Source organism: Anser brachyrhynchus (genome assembly GCF_964034855.1).
Source record: "Anser brachyrhynchus genome assembly, chromosome: 27".
NCBI classification, from domain to species: domain Eukaryota; kingdom Metazoa; phylum Chordata; class Aves; order Anseriformes; family Anatidae; genus Anser; species Anser brachyrhynchus.
The window spans coordinates 1297718-1316295 of record NC_137720.1 but is presented as its reverse complement, the minus strand read 5'-3'; the positions used below and the strand labels follow the sequence as shown (position 1 = coordinate 1316295).

At 49.8% G+C, this 18578-nt stretch overlaps 1 protein-coding gene across 3 annotated transcripts in view; it reads left to right on the top strand.

Moving 5' to 3' along the window:
* The first annotated feature begins 3256 nt into the window (after positions 1–3256).
* RAP1A (RAP1A, member of RAS oncogene family) overlaps positions 3257–18578 on the top strand; it is a 39558-nt gene continuing 24236 nt past the window's right edge. Inside the window, exon 1 of one of the 3 annotated variants that reach the window (XM_080569433.1) lies at positions 3257–3403. The gene's annotated coding sequence lies outside the window, so the exon portion shown is untranslated. Of the gene's footprint in view, positions 3404–15818; positions 16313–18578 lie in introns of those variants that run through there. The other 2 variants (XM_080569435.1, XM_080569434.1) reach the window with 2 other exon arrangements.

Genomic DNA, 18578 nt, shown 5'->3' with positions numbered 1-18578 from the left:
TTGTTATTTGAGAAAAAAAATGTCCTGAGGGATCATGATTCATTTTCATCTGCCTGGATAAGTGTCAGTACAACCCCTGCAGCTCAGCTGCATGACCGAGGAATCACAGTCCTGCTGCAGGTGCCGGCAATTGTCCTGCTGTCCATCCAGGCTTTCACTACTGCCACATGGGAAAGGGGGAGTGAAATGCTGGTGCAACTTAATGTCAATGGATTTAGATTGGGGAATTTAAAAAAAAAAAAAAATTGTGGCAGTTCATATTTTATTTAAATAGAAGGGTCAAGTTTTTAAATAAAACTACAGTGTTAAGGACCACTGAACACCTTGGGCTGTGTCCAGGACACAACAGGTTGTATCCTGCATGTGGCAGGATGTAGGCTTAATTCTCTTTCTGCTGTGACCTTGTGTTGTTGCTGAAGTGGTGTGGAGTAGGAATCTGCAGCTTTGGGATGTGAGCAGATCGCACCCCCTCCTAGCAGGTGCAGGTGATGACTTCAGAGAGGTCCCTGAAATAACAGGGTTTGCTGTAAACTGGAAATGCTCTGAGGGAGGAACAAGGTGTGGAAGGTGCAGATGTGGGATTTAACACCATGTGTTGACAGCCTGAAATTGCTGACGAGCAAGCACCCGTTGCACAAGAGATAAGGCGCAGGAGCACAGAGGTGAACCTGGCCTGGTGATGGAAGTCTGCCTGTGGGACCATACCCGTTCTGCTCACAGAAAGGGCAGGCTGTGGGGCTGGGAGAAACGAGCACCTGGATTTATTCGCTGTTGAAGTCAGTAGAAGTCCCTCTGGCTGTACCTGAGCTTGGACTGCTTTTTCCTTCTTTTCTAATCCTCTCATAACCAGTTTCATATTCATCCAGATTTAATTTCATGTACTTGCAAAGTCTGACTCAGCAATAAATATTATCGGCTTCCATTTAAACCTGCAGAAAACTTGAGAGGAAAAAAAAGTCAACCTTCCCAGAACAAACATTAAATAAGCCCTTCATTTTGCTGAATCAGGCCCTGAGTGTGCCTGGACCCCTATTGTTTTGAAACTTAAGATGACCCACAACCAATGAAATAGATAAAAGCGCACGATTCGTTGGATATAATAAAATTCCTCAGGCAGTAGTGCTGAGTGGGAAAAGCTGCAGATGTATTGATATTTGGGATAAAGTTTATTAGAAATTTAGCTTTAAAGGAAATCTAAGTAAAATATGTTCCTCTGGTAAAGCCTAGCAGAATGCTCATAACGCCTCCAAGTATACCAAGCTGCTTAAAGGCTTTGAGCAGTGTCTCCTCCTACAGCTTCTATCCCCAAGAATGATTTTTCTTTTTACTGACTTTGCAGCTTTTAAAAAAGCAGTTACTACTGATATTTTGTTCCTGCCTGTTTTCCAGATACAGCCTTGTATTTTTAACAACATACAGCTAGTAACTTACTAAGTTTACAGATTCCATGATGAAATACTTGAGTTCAGAGGAAACAGCAAGTTGTACAGCCACCAATGTCAAGCATCCTTAAAGGCGGGGATGATCCACCCACACCAGCGGCCCCACTGCAAGAGGAGGGACTGGGAGCGCTGCTGCTGAGGTTGGCAAGTCTGAGTCCTGCAGAGAAAGAGAATGTGGAAATCCCGCTGAGACTGCCCTGCCTCCAGCTATACAAATTGAGACAGCGATTCACCTGCTCGCTTCCAGCACGGTGGTCCCTAGAGATGGAGATACCTCTCTAGGACCTGAGCTATAAAGAACAGGGATTTATAGATCAGTATCAGCAGACATGAGTAATACCTGGAAGCAAAATTCTCCGCGCTATACTTCTACTGCATGCACAGACTGTGAGCAGAGCTAAAGCACTGTTTTGCTTTGATTACAGTGGAGGACAGGAGTGGGGACTCAGAGCTGCATTCACCTCCGGGCCACTGACTTGCTAGGGATTTTGGATAAGTCATTTAATCTCCATCTTAGTTTCCTCATCTGTAAAGCCTGGGGAATAAAATTTTGCTTTTTGGCTGGAGCTCAGGCTGAAAGGAAATGTAACTACAAGAATACTGTTCCATGCTCAGATTTTAACAGATTTGCTTGTGCCCTGAAGTTGTGTGAGTGAATGCAGCGGAGGGCTCTGGGAGGGCACTGGTGTTGCCTGCTGCCCTGCCCCTGCTGCTGTGCCCCTGCCGCTGCCACGGCTCTCGTCCTTTGTCTACGCCTCACCTTGAGCGTCCCCAGGGACGGCTGCAGTCCTTGCTGTGTCCCCGCTTATGTAAGGAGGCGACGCTGTGCTTGCAGGCGTGCACCAGCTCTGCATTGTGGCACTCAGAGCTATACAGCCAAACCATGCAGTTACAGCTCTTCATGGGGCACTTAGACATTTCAACTAGCAGTAACGTTTTTATTTCCAGTTTATTGAAACTAATTGTTGACATTAGCTTTTCTTAAGTGTACGTACACTATACTGTACAGCTGAATTACAGTTTGTGCTAGGACCAGGGAAATGACCTAACTGGTCACAGAACACAGGGCCCTATGCAGTGAATGTGGTGAACTTCTGACCCTTTAAGGCATAGCTGCTGCCACTCAGAGTCCCAGTGACAGAAAGATGACATCGCAGTATGTATTGCTTCCACTTTCTGCATTTCATATTCTCCTTGATTACAACTCTATTATACATATATTTCAGTATTACAGTTCTTAATCCTTTATGGCTGCATTATTAAAAAAATTACATTACTAAAGTGCTGTTTCAGAAAACACTTTTTAGGTTGAAAAGCTGCCCGGATGACGGCAGCTCCGCCGGGGGAGCTCCCAGCCCCGGTACGCCCTGCGCGGGCAGCGCACCCCACCCTGCTCTGCTGTCAGGACGCCTGCCTTGATAAAGAAACGCTCTCGGCCTAATTATCTGCTCGGTCCCTGCCAGGCCTGTTGTCACCCAGAGCCAGCGCTCCTTCCCTTCTGCCTGCCCAAGCACCCGCGCCCTCTCGCCCGCTGTGGCGGTGTGCGGGGCTGGGCGAGGAGCGGGGTGCTGCGGGGGTCCCCGCAGGCCCGGGGGGGTCCCGCTGCGACCGGAGCAGGGGGTGCAAAGGCAGCAGCGGGGCCACGGCACCGTCCGGCCTCCCAAGGCAGCAGTGGGAGGCCGGGGCCCGGGCCCCTCAGCCGGGCGGCCTCCACCCGGGGCGGCACCGGAGTGCCCGGTCCGGACCCCGACACCTGCCCGGTCCCCGCGGGGGCTCCGCAGGGCCGCCTGCCGCCGCCCGGAACTTTTCTCGGGCCGCCCCGGCCCCGGCCCCGGCCCGGTCCCGCCCCGCTGGCTCCTCCCCAGGCCGCGGCCGGTGAGGGCGGAGCGGAGGCGCCGCCGCCGCCGCGCACAGCAGCCGAGCCCCGAGCCGAGCGGCGGCGGGCGGCCCGGCAGGCGGCGGTGAGCGGGGCGGAGGGCGGCGGGGGAAGGGGACGGGAAGCGGGGCGCGGGCGGGGGGGGTCCCGCGGGCGGCTCCGGGCGCCCCCGCTGAGCCCCGGCCGCGGTGAGGACGGAGCGGGCCGGGCGGGGGGACGGCCCCGGGGCTCGGGCCGCAGGGGGGGCCGCGGCGCCCTGCCCTCGCCCCCGGGGCCGGGGCGGTGTCAGCGCGGGCGGGCCGAGCGCTGCTCCCGGGGGGCCGCGGCGCTGCCCTGCCCGCGGCCGGGGGGTGGCGGCGGCTGCACGGCCCCTGCCCGCCGGGGCGGGTGCCCGGGGGCTGCGGGGGGCTGCCGTCCCGTCCCGTCCCGCTGCGGGGCTGCCCGGCCCCCGGCCATCCATCTTGGGCCGGCCCTGGCGGGGTGTAGCGCGGTCGGGGCCGGGGCTGAGGCCGCCTCCGGAGCCTCCCGGCCCCAGCCCCGGAGGGGTGCAGCTGCGCCCCGGGAAATCACCGGGATTCCTCCGGTGCCTGCCGCGGCCGGGTGCGTGTCCCGCAGCCCCCGGCGGTGCCACGGGGCGCGGAACGCAGCGAGGGGCGCTCCCGGCCCCGGCGACACCGGAGGCGAACGGGGCCGAGGCCGGAACCGAGCGGGAGAAGGGGCCGGGGAGAGGCTGGGTGCTGCCGGGGGGGCTCGGTCAGGGCCCGGTGGCTCCGCTCCTCGCCCTGGCCGAGGCCCCCCCGCCGGGCCCCGGCGCAGGCCGCTCCCGCCCGGCGGCGGCCTCCGGCCCCGTCCAGCCCCGCAGCGGCCGCCGCGCCTCCCCCGGCCGGGTCGGGAGGAGCCGGGCCCTGGGTGCGGGGCTCCCCTGGGTGCGGGGCTCCCCTGGGTGCCGTGCCCCGAGCAGCGCCCCGTGCTCCGGCCGGAGGACTTCGGCCTGGCCCTGCGGAGCGGAGCTGAGGGCGGCTCTCGGGACTTTGCTTCGCTGGCGGCCCGGGCAGAGCAGCGAGCAGGAAGGGCACGCCATGGAAACTGCTGCTTGTTCCTTCAGTGACTTGACAAGGGCGACGGCATTTCTTAAAGCAGTTGTTTCGTTTGAAAGTGCCTGTCCGCTTTCAGAGCGTCCTGTCAGCGCTTCTTATCGTTTCTGTCGCTTCTGTAATTTTGTTTGAGTAGCAGTATTGTTCAAAATAGAAAGAGACAGCGGATTATTGCGTGGAGGGAACTGGCTGCTTAACTGAGTCGCTGCCTCTACTATGAAATATTCCCCTGGTTTGGGTTTTGGTGGTGCGTTTTCTGCGTGAAGCAATCTGTCAGGAGTTCTCACTGGTGCTAGCACGGCCCTCAGGTTCAGGCAGACATTTAACGTGGGAGTTCTGAGGCTTTTGGACAGTTGTGGACACAGCCAGGGAGAAACAGAAAGTAATGCGTTACCAGTCAGAGGCGTGTGCCTGTCTGAGAAGTTATCAGAAATGAGGCAATGCAGAGGGAAGTTTTAAATGCAACACCCATGCTTTTGTGGTATCTGCGACTTCATTATTTCACAGAAGCGGTGTAGGTCACCATGCCCAAAGTATGAAATACTTTCTGATTGTTCTGACATCATTATCGTGTTGCTATAGTGACTTCATTACGCTGGGAATGCCATGCTCGCGTCGTGTTGCTATGGAAAAAATCAGCGTTATAAATAAAAATATTGAAGGTTCTGTTCATCGTCGTGGCAGAAAAAAAAAAAGTCATCGGTTTGTTGACACGATTGCCTGAAGCCTGACCCCGGGTTCCGCCAGAAGTTTTTAATGCAGGGCTGGAGATGGGGAATCGCCCGTCCTGGCCCAGCAGAGCGTCCCTTCGGCGTGGAGATGGGCTGCGAACGCGCCCGTCGTTCGCCAAGGCGGAGTCGGCAGGAAGCGCTGCGCTCCCGTGGACGGATCTAAAAATAATCTGTTTTCATGCGCAGGATTTTCGCCCCATCACGCAGCAGGCAGAGGGGAGTAGTTGTGTTCTGTCAGACCGAGATCGTCGCAGGGAAGTGAGTTGTGCTTCCTACAAACAGATGTTGCCTACGGCCCCGCTCTCGCAGGACAGCGCGTCCAGCAGGGCGCAGTTGGCCGGGCCAGGGCCTGTGCGCGGTGCAAAAGACATTTGGGAGGTGTTGGGGGGCCCAGGCGGGCTGGAAGAGCCCGGAGGTGCCGTCCGCAGCCTCGGCGAAGCGAGGAGCCGGGGCTGTCGTCATGCATCTTGGCTCTGGGCTGGCGGTTTGTAGGGTAAGTAGCTTTGCCGAAGATTTTGAGGACTGCGTGCCAAACAGGGACTAAATTACTAGCACAGTGTAATGCCAGTGACACGTTAATGCTTTTATTTAGAGACTAATGTTTATGCAATTTATCAAAATAGTTTATATTTGAAACCATAAGCTGCAAGAATACAGACACAAACTATTTGTGATCCATTTCACGTTTGCTCATCCAGTCTGAGGGCACTGTCTGTTCTTAAGAGAAATTGAACTGTAATTAAATGACAGCAGTGAAACATGTGGAGCTACTCTAATGTCAAAGTTTTAGTTTTATATTAAATCACAATCTGGAGACATAAACAACTCCAAGCATTTGTTTGTACTAATACGTTGCAGTGTTTCGTCTTGAACCATGTGTGCGCGCAGTGTACTTGGTGGCACATGAAAACTTTTCAGGATATTAATGCGAGAGACTTCCTATTTTATTGCTTTTCGTTTCTGATGTGCCAGAGTAATGTTAAACATCAAGCACTTCTAGTAACTGGGCGTGTTTCATTCTGCAGAAGCAGATTCGAGAGAGACCTGACTTTTAAAACCCAGCCAAGTCCTGGGGTTGTGTTTGGATTTTTTTTTTGCATTGACTTTTTTTTTCCCCAAGAGCAGTTAGTGGGTGTGGGGGTTAGAGTACAGCCTGAATTCACATTATGCTGAGCTCTGTAGTAGTTATTGATTTGCTTTTACTCAGATTAAAGGGCTTGTTTGTTCTGTAGCAGCATAAGTTCACGTAACAATTCAGCTGCAGTTGTGCATGATCCTAATGTCCAGTAGTTACGCTCAGTTTGCTGATCTTTTTCTTAGGTTAATTGAACTGTTTCTTATATTCAGTAGATGATAGGTTATTAAACAGAACTGTAATGAAAACATCCTGTTAAAAGGGTGCTCATAAACCCCAGGGTCAATTTTTTACTTGTGCATTTGTGTTTGCACTTTGCAAAAGCTACTGATCATGCAGACGTGACTCCTAATGGCTCAGATAAGTAAGGATGTTAGGAAGTTGGAAAGGAAACTTCCTCTTGCTGAGCTCTCTTGTTTGATCCAGCCTGTCTTGTTGAGGTGCTGAAACCCATGTGAGGTGCTTGGTTTTATTTGTTACGGTACTGAAGTGTGGTGGCAGCCAGGATTTGAGACCATTCCGGTTCCTGGACTGCTTTTTGGGTGCGTGTTAATGTCCTAAAAAGTTTACCTCTCAACCATATAACCTTCTCCGTGGGTTATATCCTGGCATCACGAGTGCAGAAAGGGTAAAGGAGGACCTAGCTTTTTGTTCGTAAAGGCACAGATTGGAACGCGAGTACGGCTCTGAGCTCTCTGATGTTAGTAGAAAATACAGTATGCTCTCCACTGCTAGTGTTGCAAATATAATCAGGTTCAGTCTATTTTGTTTCATAAAAATGGTGAAATAGATTTATTTCAGTCCTAGGTATACAAGCGGTAAATTTCATTAGGTAGTCCAGTAGGGGAGAGACAGTTTTCATGGGTAAAGCATTTCCCAGAATGCTTGACTTTTTTTTTTTTTTCTAAAGCTGTACAGTTAGAAGCAGTAGTAGATGTTTTCATCCTTTGCAGTTGTGTATGAGATTAGAGCTCTAAGGCATGTCACAGATTTAACTCCTTTGCTTTCCATTGTCAGTTTCTTTTTTTTTTTATCGTTGAGCTGTCAGGAGCACTTGGAAGCAGGAAGCAGTTAGGAGACCAACTGATCCATTTTAGCGTCCCCAACACTGACTAATAGTAGAGTGAAAAAAAATCCACGTTGGAGCAATGTACGCTGTCTGTGGGTGTACTTTTTATATAAATATATTGACATAGGAATAACTTTTGATTAGCCTGCGTATTTACTTAAAACTCACATGTTGAAAAAAATAGAATCTAGCCACATATGACGTTATTTCTGTGTATCAGTGCTTAGCTTTCTTCACTACAAGCCCTCTACCCCCTAGGAAAGTTAGTGCAAGAGTGATAACGTACTTGAATATCCTTTGACAGTCCAGGCCTGATGCAGTTTAGATTTGTGTGTGTGACAGTCCTGTGTTCTGACTTGACCCGAGGTTGTCGTGCCCTGGTCTGAGCCGTGTGGCCGGTGAGGTTTTGCGGTCTGTGTTTGCGTCCGGGTGCCCGGCAGGTCCCAGCTGCCAGCGGAGGGAGGTGGCCAGCTTCGGGCCAGGTCGCAGCGCTGAGACCGGCAAAGGGACCGACTGCTTGTGCTTAAACAGGCTCTCCAGAATGAATGGCTTCCTTTGATTTATAAAACAGACAAGATTTTTAGAGTACGTGCTGTTTTTCCTAGCTATATTGCTGAGTTTTTTTAATAATATGCTTTTAAGGCTGCTACTCAGCTAGAAAACCTGGCATTCGACTTAGCATTTGTTAATGTAAGGTTTTTAGGAGAAACCTGGTTATATAGTGCATGAAACGGGATGTTGTGTTTCATAAAGTATCACCAGGACTGAAAGCAGCTACGAGATTAAAAAGCGTTAGAGCAAGCGTTGAGGCGCCAGCCTCGTGTGTTCAGGGTTAATTTGTTTTCCCTCCTGTGTCAGAGCTGGCCATGGAAAAGCATCCTCCAGGGTCGGAGTGGATTCGCTGTGGGTGACAGCCCGGAGGGGCAGAGGAGGTAACTTGTGTTTTTGTAGGTAGCGTCTTCCATGTGCAAAAAATGGTTTTTCCGATGACTTGTGGCATGGCACACAAAGTGGAGGTTTTTAATGCCTGAGCAGACCGGTTTACCCTGTAGTGTTAGAAGCAAAGGAAAATGAGAATATTTGACAGACGCTGCTGTGCAGATGAGCAGGGTAGGTCCCGAGGTGCGTTGGACACGTCGCTTGGCAGGAGCGGCCCGGGTTGCAGCGAGGGGGACGCCAGAGGAAGGGAAGGGCAGGCGGCCCCCTCTGGAGCAGGGGTTGGGGCAGAGGCCTTAGGAGAGGTGTTTTGTGGTCCGGGCTGCCCTCGGGTTCGCAGGGTTCGCGCGGCACCGCTGCCTTCGGAGCTTCGGGCTGAGTTTTGTGGTCACCGCACGCAGCTTGTACGTGTCGTGCACCCCAGCGTTTCCCATGCTGTGCCACTCGTGCTCTTCGCTGTTGGGGTAACTCAAGGAGCTGAGCTAGCTGAAAGCTGAGCCTGCCCAAGAAATACAGAGGTAGTTTTCAGCCAGATCGGTGCTTGCTCTGACTCACTGAGTGGTTGTGCAAGCACCAGTGCTGGTGGAGGGAAGGAGCTGCAGAGAGAACAGGAGAATACCCCTTTCGGCAGCAGCTGACACTTAAATTGACTTAAAATGGTCAAAACCTGCTGCTCGTGACTACGTGTGACTTCGGCAGCATCTTTCTGTCAGTACTGCAGTACAGGTAACGCAGCGGCTCCCTGCTTTCCTGCCCCCCTCCCCCCAGTGGTAACAGGCTGCGGTCTGCAAGGAGCAGCTTGTGTTTTTGGGGAGTTGATACCAAGCTGCCTTTCTGTTGCAACAACTTCAGGGTCCTTGCTGCTTGTTTTCAGCTGCTTGTGTTGGTGACCTTTCAGAGATCACCTGTGTGTTGGTTTGACACGTCTGCTGGCTGCCCGACACCTCTCAGAGGGATAAAAGGCTCGTTACTGGAAACTACCCTTGCTTTCCCGTGGCAGTGATAACTCTGTTAATTACTGCCTGTCTTCTGAGCTCCCCTCTTCTGGAGAAGGGGGAGTGCAGGGAGGTTGTACGGACCCGAGCAGCAGTGGAGCATCGTGCAGGGCACGGTGCCCGCCCCGCTGCTGGTGCCCGGTGTTTGTGCTGCAGCACGTCCCTGCGGTGCTAGGCCTACTGATGCTATTTCACTTCCAGGCTCGGTGTGCAACGAGTTTTGATTTCTAAAGCTCTGCACGGGGCAGAAACTGGTTACTGAGATCGCTTCTCCCTTTGCAAATGCTGCAGTAATTAAGGTTGTCTCAGGTAGTCCATTTAATGATATTGAAATTGAGGAGGCTGTGGGAAGATGGGTGGTGTTCAAGGAGGAGGCACTGCCCGAGTGTTACATTCCTAATCAGAAACGGTGTGTTTAAACTTACGTTGCATTCATCTCTTGTGGGAAGATCCTTTGAGGTGTGTGTGGGAAGAAATGGGACACTAGAAACATTCCTTCATTTTGATCACCAATTGTTTGGGGTTTTATAACTTCTATATCTGCAGGTTACACTCAGAACACTGTAGCAGGCAGTACATCTAATTAAAGGTGAGATTTAAAGCTGTTTGCGTTGTTTCTGCTTCTGTTTGTGATAGTAGTCCACTGGGCACGGCGGCGTGCTCTTTTCTCACAGTGTCAACTGATTGTAGCAGGTAGGAGAGATCTGCATGAATCTGAATGCGGCCACATGAAGACAATGTTTTGATCTTCGCTGCTGCTCCTGCTGCAAGTGGTCCAGCAGGTACTGGGTGCTGGGTGTTGGGAAATACCTGCTATACCTGAACAGGCGCTTCCTCGCTGCATTTGTAGTGGCTTGACCTGAACCTCGGCGAAGGCGCATATTTAATTCCTTTGATTGAGAAATCCAGATGCTGACAAAAGCAGGCCTTGCTGTGTTTTGAAAACTCTTGTTTGTTTGTTTCCTTTTACCGAACAAACCCCTTTGTTGGAGGGAAGGTCTGACCCTCCGCAGGTTTTTGTAACGAGGGAGAAACGGGTAGCAGAGGGCAGGCAGCGGAGATGGAAGGTGCAGGGCTGCTCGCAGCCGTGACTGCGGACGGGTAACTTGGCTTTCCTCGTCCCTTTGGTTGTGTTTGACTGAAAACAGGGGCAGCCGGGCAATAGCAGTCCTGCTGAGCAGGTGGCCTGAGTCACTGCGGTTTATTATTTATTTTAAATATTGATAAGATTGAAAGGGTTTACGTCCATCTGGGCACTGAAACAGGAGGTCTGAGCGCGTCCCCAGCAGTGGCTGTGTTATGACCGAAACATCTTTATTAATCACCGAAGTGAGACGGTCAAAATGCACGCTGCCGTGGTGCTTCGAGTGCTCGCGTAAGGAGCAGGACGAGCGTTTCTGCAGTGGGTAATTGTCGCCCTGTCAGAAGAGTGCTTTTTGCAAACACGCTGCACCAGCAGCACGGCGCTGGCAGGTTTGTCAATCGGTCGCGTTGCGTAACGCCGCTTCTGGAGCGGTGCCGGAAAGCAGGCCGGTTGCAGTTCGCTTTTGAGTGGCTAGAGCTGCAAACTCAAGGCCTGCTGGAACGTTTGGGAGTTTTGTTGGATCCAAAGTGGTGTCCCGGAGCGTTCTAATACTGAGAAAAAGTCGTATTTGTCATATTTAGATGAGGGTGTTGTGTGTGAGCTCATAGCTGTAAAATCTGCTCTTCAGAAGATCTGCGCATCCGCAGCTCTGGCTGGCTGCAGTGGAAGTGAGCGGCTCTGCTTCCAGGAGTAAGGCCGCTGCCAGCGCTGGTCCACGCGAATGTGCCCTGTGGAATTGGATCTCTCTCTTTTTTTAACACGTTAGTTGCAAGTAGACCCTTACTCTGGAAAGCACGAGGTATGTGGGAAGAGCAGTTGGGCTGGCTGTATTGGTTGCAGTGCCTTTTATGTTGCTTTTTATGTAATATCCTTTTCTCTAATGCAAATAAACTTAAAGTCGTAGGGAGGGGCTGCTGGGAAGTGAAAAACTTTCATTACAGACAGCTGACGTGCAGAATAACGCCTTTTATATGTCACCTATCACATGATAGTTGAAAGTAAACCGTAGTTCATTGGGTAGGGTTATTTCTGGTGCAATTCTCCTTTCTGCATAAGCAGTCCCATCCCAGCACGTCTTGCCGTGCCCTGGGGTTTGATGTGTTTGTCCTGTTACCGGGGTGAAGAACAGAAATCCGATGGATTTAGGAAACAAACACAGGTGAAGATGGCATAGACTTAGCCAATTGTTGCTTTCACATGCTTTGGATTATAACACTAATTGTAGATGAAAATAACATTAAGATTAAAGTTACAGACTGAAACCATTCCAAACAGCCTTTCTCATGAAATATTCATGCATTTAGGGCTTTTAACTCATCAGATTACGTATAATAATATTGTAATCAGTATGACTTTCTGGCTTTGTGTTTTTTCATGAATCCACTGCATTGGCATATTGATCACCAGAATGCACTCAAATTTAGAATAAAGCTTTTTCAGGAATCTCATTTAAAATGATCAAAGAGATGTTTTAATGCTCCAGGGCATTTTCCTCAATGGTGTGGATTCTGAGAAAGCATGTCTTTCCCTTTATTCTGTGATTTCAGTGCTCTGCAGCCTGTCTCTGCTATTTTTTTTATATTTTATATTTTTTTTGCTATTATCTTTGTTTGCTCGAAACCCTTATCACGGGCACAGCATTGAGCGCGAGGCAATTTAGCACTAAGGCCGGTCTGAGCAGTGCAGCGGGGTGACTGAGCATGCTGGTAGCAGGTGTCAGGGACCCGGTGTTGGAAAACCAAGGAATCTCCATGGAACTGCGAGGCTGAAACTTCTGTTTTTTTGTTTTTTTTTTTTTTTTTTTTTATTGGCACTTCAGTGCCAAGTTCATACGAACCGTGTCTGTACAGACAAAAATTTATTGAAATAAATATCTTTTAAAGTCAGCGGCTGTAGTGTCCCGGCGTTTGTATGGCTGATTTAGCATTTTTGAGTTGCTCGAGAAAAAACAGTGAAATGGGGGGTTTGACTTTGATGAAAAGGTGTCCTAACCAAAACGGGAAGCGCAGGAATTGCAGATAACGGCAATTAACATTCAGATTGAGTGCGGCGTGTTCTAAGGTCTCGATCAGAGTACAGAACTGACTGTCTCCAGGCCATATGTTTAACACATTTGCATACTAATATGGGAGAGAATTTTTTTTTCCTATTGCCTTATGTCTTATCATTTCAAAGACTAAAAAGAGAGTGACTTTTTTGTTCCTGTTTGAGTACTGAGGTGGAGGGGAGGAACTGGCTGATGGCAGCGACGCTCATCCTGCTCGCTGGTTAGCTGCCGTGGGTTGTCTCCTCCCCTGTGAGTTAAACATAGCATCTCTGCTTCTGGAGCACGAGTCCAACTGCCCGTGACTTTTTTTTTCTTTTAAGACAGCTGTATAATAATCTATTTTGGTTGTATTCAAGCTTGACCTATAAATACTGAAATGGCTCATATAAAAATGTTTAAATCACTTGGAGCTATTTCCATTATGGGTTAGTGTCACCTCTTTTCTTCCATATAGGACATTCCAGGAGGAATTGTCAAAGCTGTTTTGCTCTTTTAAGCCTTGCAGATTCGGAAGGATTAAAAAACTTAAGAGTGCAGAGCCGTAAGAGTCCCGGTGCAGATCTGCCTGCAGTTTAGCTCTGGGCCTTTCTGGCCAAAAAAGTTCTCACTGATGCCCTTCAGGTACCAGCCCTGAACTGTTAATAAAATTTTGAATCTTCCTTTGGTTAAAATCCTCATGTAGTAGAGAATTTCACTTTCGTTGTACAAGAAAATTTCTGTCCCCAGGTTCCAGGAAGCAGCATTACAGGACTGAGTTAAATGCTAAAGGATTAGATAGCACATTGTACTAAAATGAAGTTATTTAAAAAGTAAAGAAACCTTGGTGGTGTGCGGGTTTGTTTGTATTTGAATTAATTCTGTACATCAACTTGCTGCTATTCAGGTTCCCATTGAGCCTGAAAATTTGCCGTCAGAGCATCTCAAGAGGTACGCTTCTACTTGGTGGTGTTCAAATGCATCCATCGTTAACTCCGCTTAGGTACTCGTTACAAGGGTGCTCATCGCTGAGGGTGTGTATGAACTGACAAGCAGCGCAGCATTGACAAGTGGTGAGTGGGCCCTTTCATCCAGAAGTACCCGGGGTAAAGCAGATGTTCCAGGGGCTGCAGTTGTGCGGGAAAGGTGCACTGGTTGCTCGTGGCTGACGTACAATAAAGTATTTTTAGGCAGTGAAAATCTCTAGACTGCGTATGCAAACCTGACCTTTAGATCAGTCTGCGAGTTCGGTGTGCATGCACACGCTGATTTCTTGAAGCTTTGCTAGTGAGGTTTGAAGGCGGTAATGGTTTCGGGACCTGCAAGTTAGCCCTCTGCGCTGAATGGCCAGGCAGTGCCCGCGCTAACCTGCGACGTGCTCCTAAGGGCGTAGTACCGGGCTTCCAGTTTACCAGCAGAGGGTAGAACTATGTTTTCAAGCGTTTAAACCTCTGCAGCTTCTTCCGCAAGTTTAAAAGAAGCTGGGGGGGGGGCAGGGGGGAGCTGTGCTGCGCTCTCCATCTGACCTCGGTCCTGGAGTGCGATCTGATGAGCTCCGGGCACGTTCCTGGTGCAGGGCAGCTTCTGGTAGCGAGCACAACAGCAGCGCTTCCGTGGCCACAGCCCCTGGGGTGCCACCACCCACCTGAAGCCTCCTGGGGTGAAAGGACAGGGAGGGGACGAGCAGGTGAGACCCCGTAGGTTGCAGGGCAGGGTGCTGCCGTCACAGCACCCTGGTCGCTGCTGTGCCGGCTTCGTGCCGCTTCCCCTGGCTCTGCGTTTGTTCCTCCCGTGCAGGCCTGGCGCTGCCTCTGTGTCCCAGCACCTTGCAGCGTCTGTGCAGGATGGGGGGAGCTGCTGCATAAAACCGAGTGGCTGGTGGCAGTCCAGGCTGCTGGATCTGCTCGCTGCTGCTGCGCTGCAAGCGAGTTCCCTGAGCCGAGTAAGCTTTAGCTGCCCCGGCTGCATCCTCGTCTGCTGGTGCAGCCTTGATGTATTTTCCCCGTTCTCATCAGTTCCAAGCGCTTTCTACAGCGCAGGACTTCTAAGAATGCTCAGAAGGAATGTTAAAATATTCCTTCATAAGTTACATATCAGTTTCAAGTTTAATCTCAAAAAGCATTTACAAAATCATAGCGTGGCCTTGCAAGCAGGCGTTGGTTAAAGAAGGGAAGCGAGCATTCGGTCTGTTGCTTGTGCTGGGCGCAGACACGTGTCCCACGGCACTGCTGCTCGGAGAAGGATGTTCACCAAACAAGGCGCTCTGAAGTGCTTCGAGTGGTTTTCTTTGCTGGGGAAGAAAGTGTTTTCTTCGATAAAGAAAACTTTTAAATCCTTCCGAATGTGAAACAAATTTATTGTGTTTATTTAACAAAAACGGAGGTTAACAAAAAAAATAAAATCAACCCCCAAACTTTAACTCTAGATAGTCATTTGTATAAAAGATACTCCCTAGGGCGTGCTGCCATTTTTTGAACAGAAAAAAGACAGGGATTTAGCGGTGTCTGGTCATTATTACTGCTGAAATAAAAATAATTACTTAAAGTGCAGGCTAAAATTGCAGTGACAATCTACCTACCTCATGTCACTTATTTACCCTAATTGTATAAACCAGGAAGAACATAGTTAAGAATGTTGCCAAGCTACTATCAGCACAACAAATTATTCTTACCAAGTATAATATAGTTCATGTTTTGCTATGATTGAGCCTCCTAGATTCTGTCTGGAATTTAATCCTTATTAAAAAAGGTCAGAACATTTTTTCCAAGGGGGAGGGAAGGAAAATCAGTGGCAAGTGGTGGACGTGGTAGACGACAGATGGGAGGAAGTCCCATAAACTGATTCTGTACCTGATGTGTATGCCCTTTAATGTTTGCATGTTTTGCTGATGGGGAAGAGGGAAGGGAAGGACTTTTCTTCCGGAAGAGAGCTGCTGTCCAGGGCTGCCGTGTGTTGTGGCGGTGCCCTCTGCCGAGCTCGCTGCAGCAGCCGGGAGGAATGGCCGAGCGCAGCCGCGCTGTGCTGCAGGACCTCTGCCCCCATACCCGCCTGGCTGGGCCTGATCCAGGCCCCAGTGCCTGGCGGCACAGCGCTTCCGAGTGCTTTATACGTATTTAATTGAGGAAAGTCATTTATCCCCTGAATCTGCCCGGTGTGCGCGGATGTCCTCCGTCCTGTTGCGGCTCAGCGCTCGTTGGTGTGAACTTGGCGGCAGCGCTGCAGCCCCTCCGGGGGGAGGCTGCCAACTGCCGCGGGTGACGTGGTGGCTTGTTCTAATTCAGGGCTGCTGTGTGTGTCGGTCTTGGAGTTTTGCTTCTGGCTTCCCTTTCACTGCCTTTTGTCTGCTTGGCGCATGTCCCTAGCAACTTTCTGCAAATGCAGACCGATAGGACAAAAACTAAATTAGCCGTTTGAGCACGGCAGGCTTTAGCTGCCCGAAGTACTTGTTCCTTGTCTGAAGTGCTTCTCTGGCGAAGCAATTTAAAGTGAGTAAGTAGGCAGTCGCCTCCATGGAAGTAAACATTTTGATATTTAAAACTGCAAGTTCAGCATGAAGCTGCTTGCAGAAAAGGTTACGGATTGAGGAAGATTGTTCTCAAGATGTTTGTGCACAAAATCGCTTTTTCACACCGCAACTCGATTGCTGTTTTCAAAGACGGTCGTCTCTCTGACCTGGTTGTGTGTGCTGCAGTTAATTTGTTCAGAGCTCCGCTTCAGCAAAGCACTGAAGTCGAAAAGGATTGCTCTGCTGCTAGAGGACTTTACTCTCAGCTGAGGCTTTTATGGCTTTGGCCCTGAATCAGTAATCTTCACAGCACGCCGCAGAAGATGTGAAATTATGCAGAAACTGGCGATTTGGACGTGGTTCAGGAGGAGCAGACGGTCGGGACTTCAGATTTTAAGAATGGATGTGTGCAGGATCGGAAGGTCGGTCTCCTACCTTCTCCAGTTAAATACTTCAAGTAATATCTCGGAGCAGTGTAGTTTTCTGTTGCGTTCTTCAAATACCTGTTTGTTCGTTTAGCTTGTTGTTAGCTGAATTCTTGGCATGTGCTTCTGTCCACGAGCTGTTGGTTGTTGTTTTGTTTTGTTTTGTTTTACTGTCAAACCCAAAACAAAGTATGTCTTTTTAGCGTTAAATTACTGAATTGTGAGTGCCTCTCACTTGGGCAAGGTATGTAATTAAGGTGTTGCTGCCTTCTCTTGTGTAAATTTATGAATTCTTGGTGAAAGTTCTCTTTCAGAAATATCGTAATATTGAAACACTTTTCCACTTTTCACTATTAACAGTGAATTCAGTTTATACTTTATTATATAATGGCTCAGGATAAGGTTCAATTCCTACTGTAGGGAATCACATCTCATTTATGGCTTTTTCAGTTCCTGGGTGTGCTTGTACTTCCACGGAGGAGTACGTGGGTCCGAGTGTCCAGAATGCCCTGTTCTCCAGTGGTGAAGTTACCAATGTATAAAAACTGTGTAAACTGTATAAACAGTTTAATTTGGCAGTGTAAGCTCCTCCCTGGAACTGAAATGTGTTCCTTGTTTTTAACAGAAATAACTTAGGCTTTCGCTTGAGTTAAATTTGGGAGAACAAAAGCTTATAAAGCTAAAGGGGCTGAATGCATGCAGCCATTGTACGGTGGCTCGTCTTACAGCACGGTGACATGTACAGCTAGCTGCGTGCTTGTTACGTTGATTTATATTTGATTTGATGCTGAAAGCAGTCAGTGGAAATGGTAATAATTTACTGTTAAATTCATAGAACTGAGAATGGGATTTTTGTCATAATATATAAGATAATCCTCCTGTTGGGTTATTTAGTGGTGATATATATGTTTACCTGGGTGTTGGAAGCTGCAATAACGAGTAATAATGTCAAGTCAGACTCTGAAGATTGTGTGAATGGAAGTTTGTCAAACTGTGCATGAAAATCACATTGAAGCCCTGCTTTCTGCTTGGTCTTGTCTTTTTTTCCCCTCTCATTTTTCTGATGTTGACAGCGTCAGGGCAGGCGGGGGAGGTTTTCAGTGCACCTTAAAGGCAGAGGGAGATTGACTGCCTTGGTGCAGTGACTTGGCAAGTGCGTCCATGGCAGCAATTTCTGATGTTGTAAGTAAATTCTGTGCTAAGGAGCAGGGTAAGTCCATGGTAGTGTTTTTTTGGGAGAGCCCTCTGCTAATTAATTGTGTGATTTGCAGGCACCCTTTCATTTGTGATCCCTCATCCCATCGTGTTTCCGTAGCTTAAGTGCCACCATTGCATAATTGTTGACAGCTTTGATTAATATTAGGGAAGTATTTAATGTACTTTTGACTTGATTGAGTAATTTAATATCCAAGAACACGGTGTGTAACAGATTCCTGCTGAAAGCAGGTGGCGAATGGAGCCGTCAGGCGGCCGGGAGCTGCCCTGGCTCTGGTGCCGCAGCCGTGGCCGCTGCCTCCTGCGCCTGGGTGGTGGCAGCGCAGAGGGGATCTGCTGGATTTGGTGTCACTTTGGTCGCTTTGAATCTTCCCTTTGTGATGGGTTTGAGTTTGTTTTGCAAACATGGCTGTGATTAAAGAAGGGATTTTGGAGCATTGAGTAATGTTTAGGAGACATTAAAAAAAAAAAAACACTAAAAAACCTCAGCTTTTCATGGCCTAGTTTGTAGTAATTCAAAAAGCTGGCATGAAGAACACTTACAAGTTCAAAGTTAAACAGGTTTGTTTATAGTAGCCGTGATTCAGTGCTGAGCTGCCAGGGTAAAAATAACCACGCGTGGCTGCAGCACCGGGAACCTGCCCCGCTGTGGCACGGTGGCGGCAGCCGGGCTGCGGGGCGGCGATGATCCCGCAGCCATCGGTGTGCTTCCGTCCCGAGCCCGTAACATGCTGACAGCACGCTTCCCCTTGAGGACGTCAGACGCCTTGGTTTCCGTGTGTGCAGGCCGGACCGCTGGCAGGACGGAGGTGAGGACGGTTAACGAGCCGGGCTGGCGGAGGAGGTCGCTGTCCCTGCGCCCGCGTCTTGGCCGCACCACCAGGAATCTTTCCTGGGCACAGAGCAAAACACCGAACGGCCGGCGGTGCACGCCGCTGCTGAGCTGCACGTGGAGAGGCCATTTCGTTGTGTCTGTAGGAACTGATGCTTCTGCCTGTGGTTTTGTCTGTGCTTGTTCAGTGCCTCGCTTTTCTCTGTTCCTTCTCTC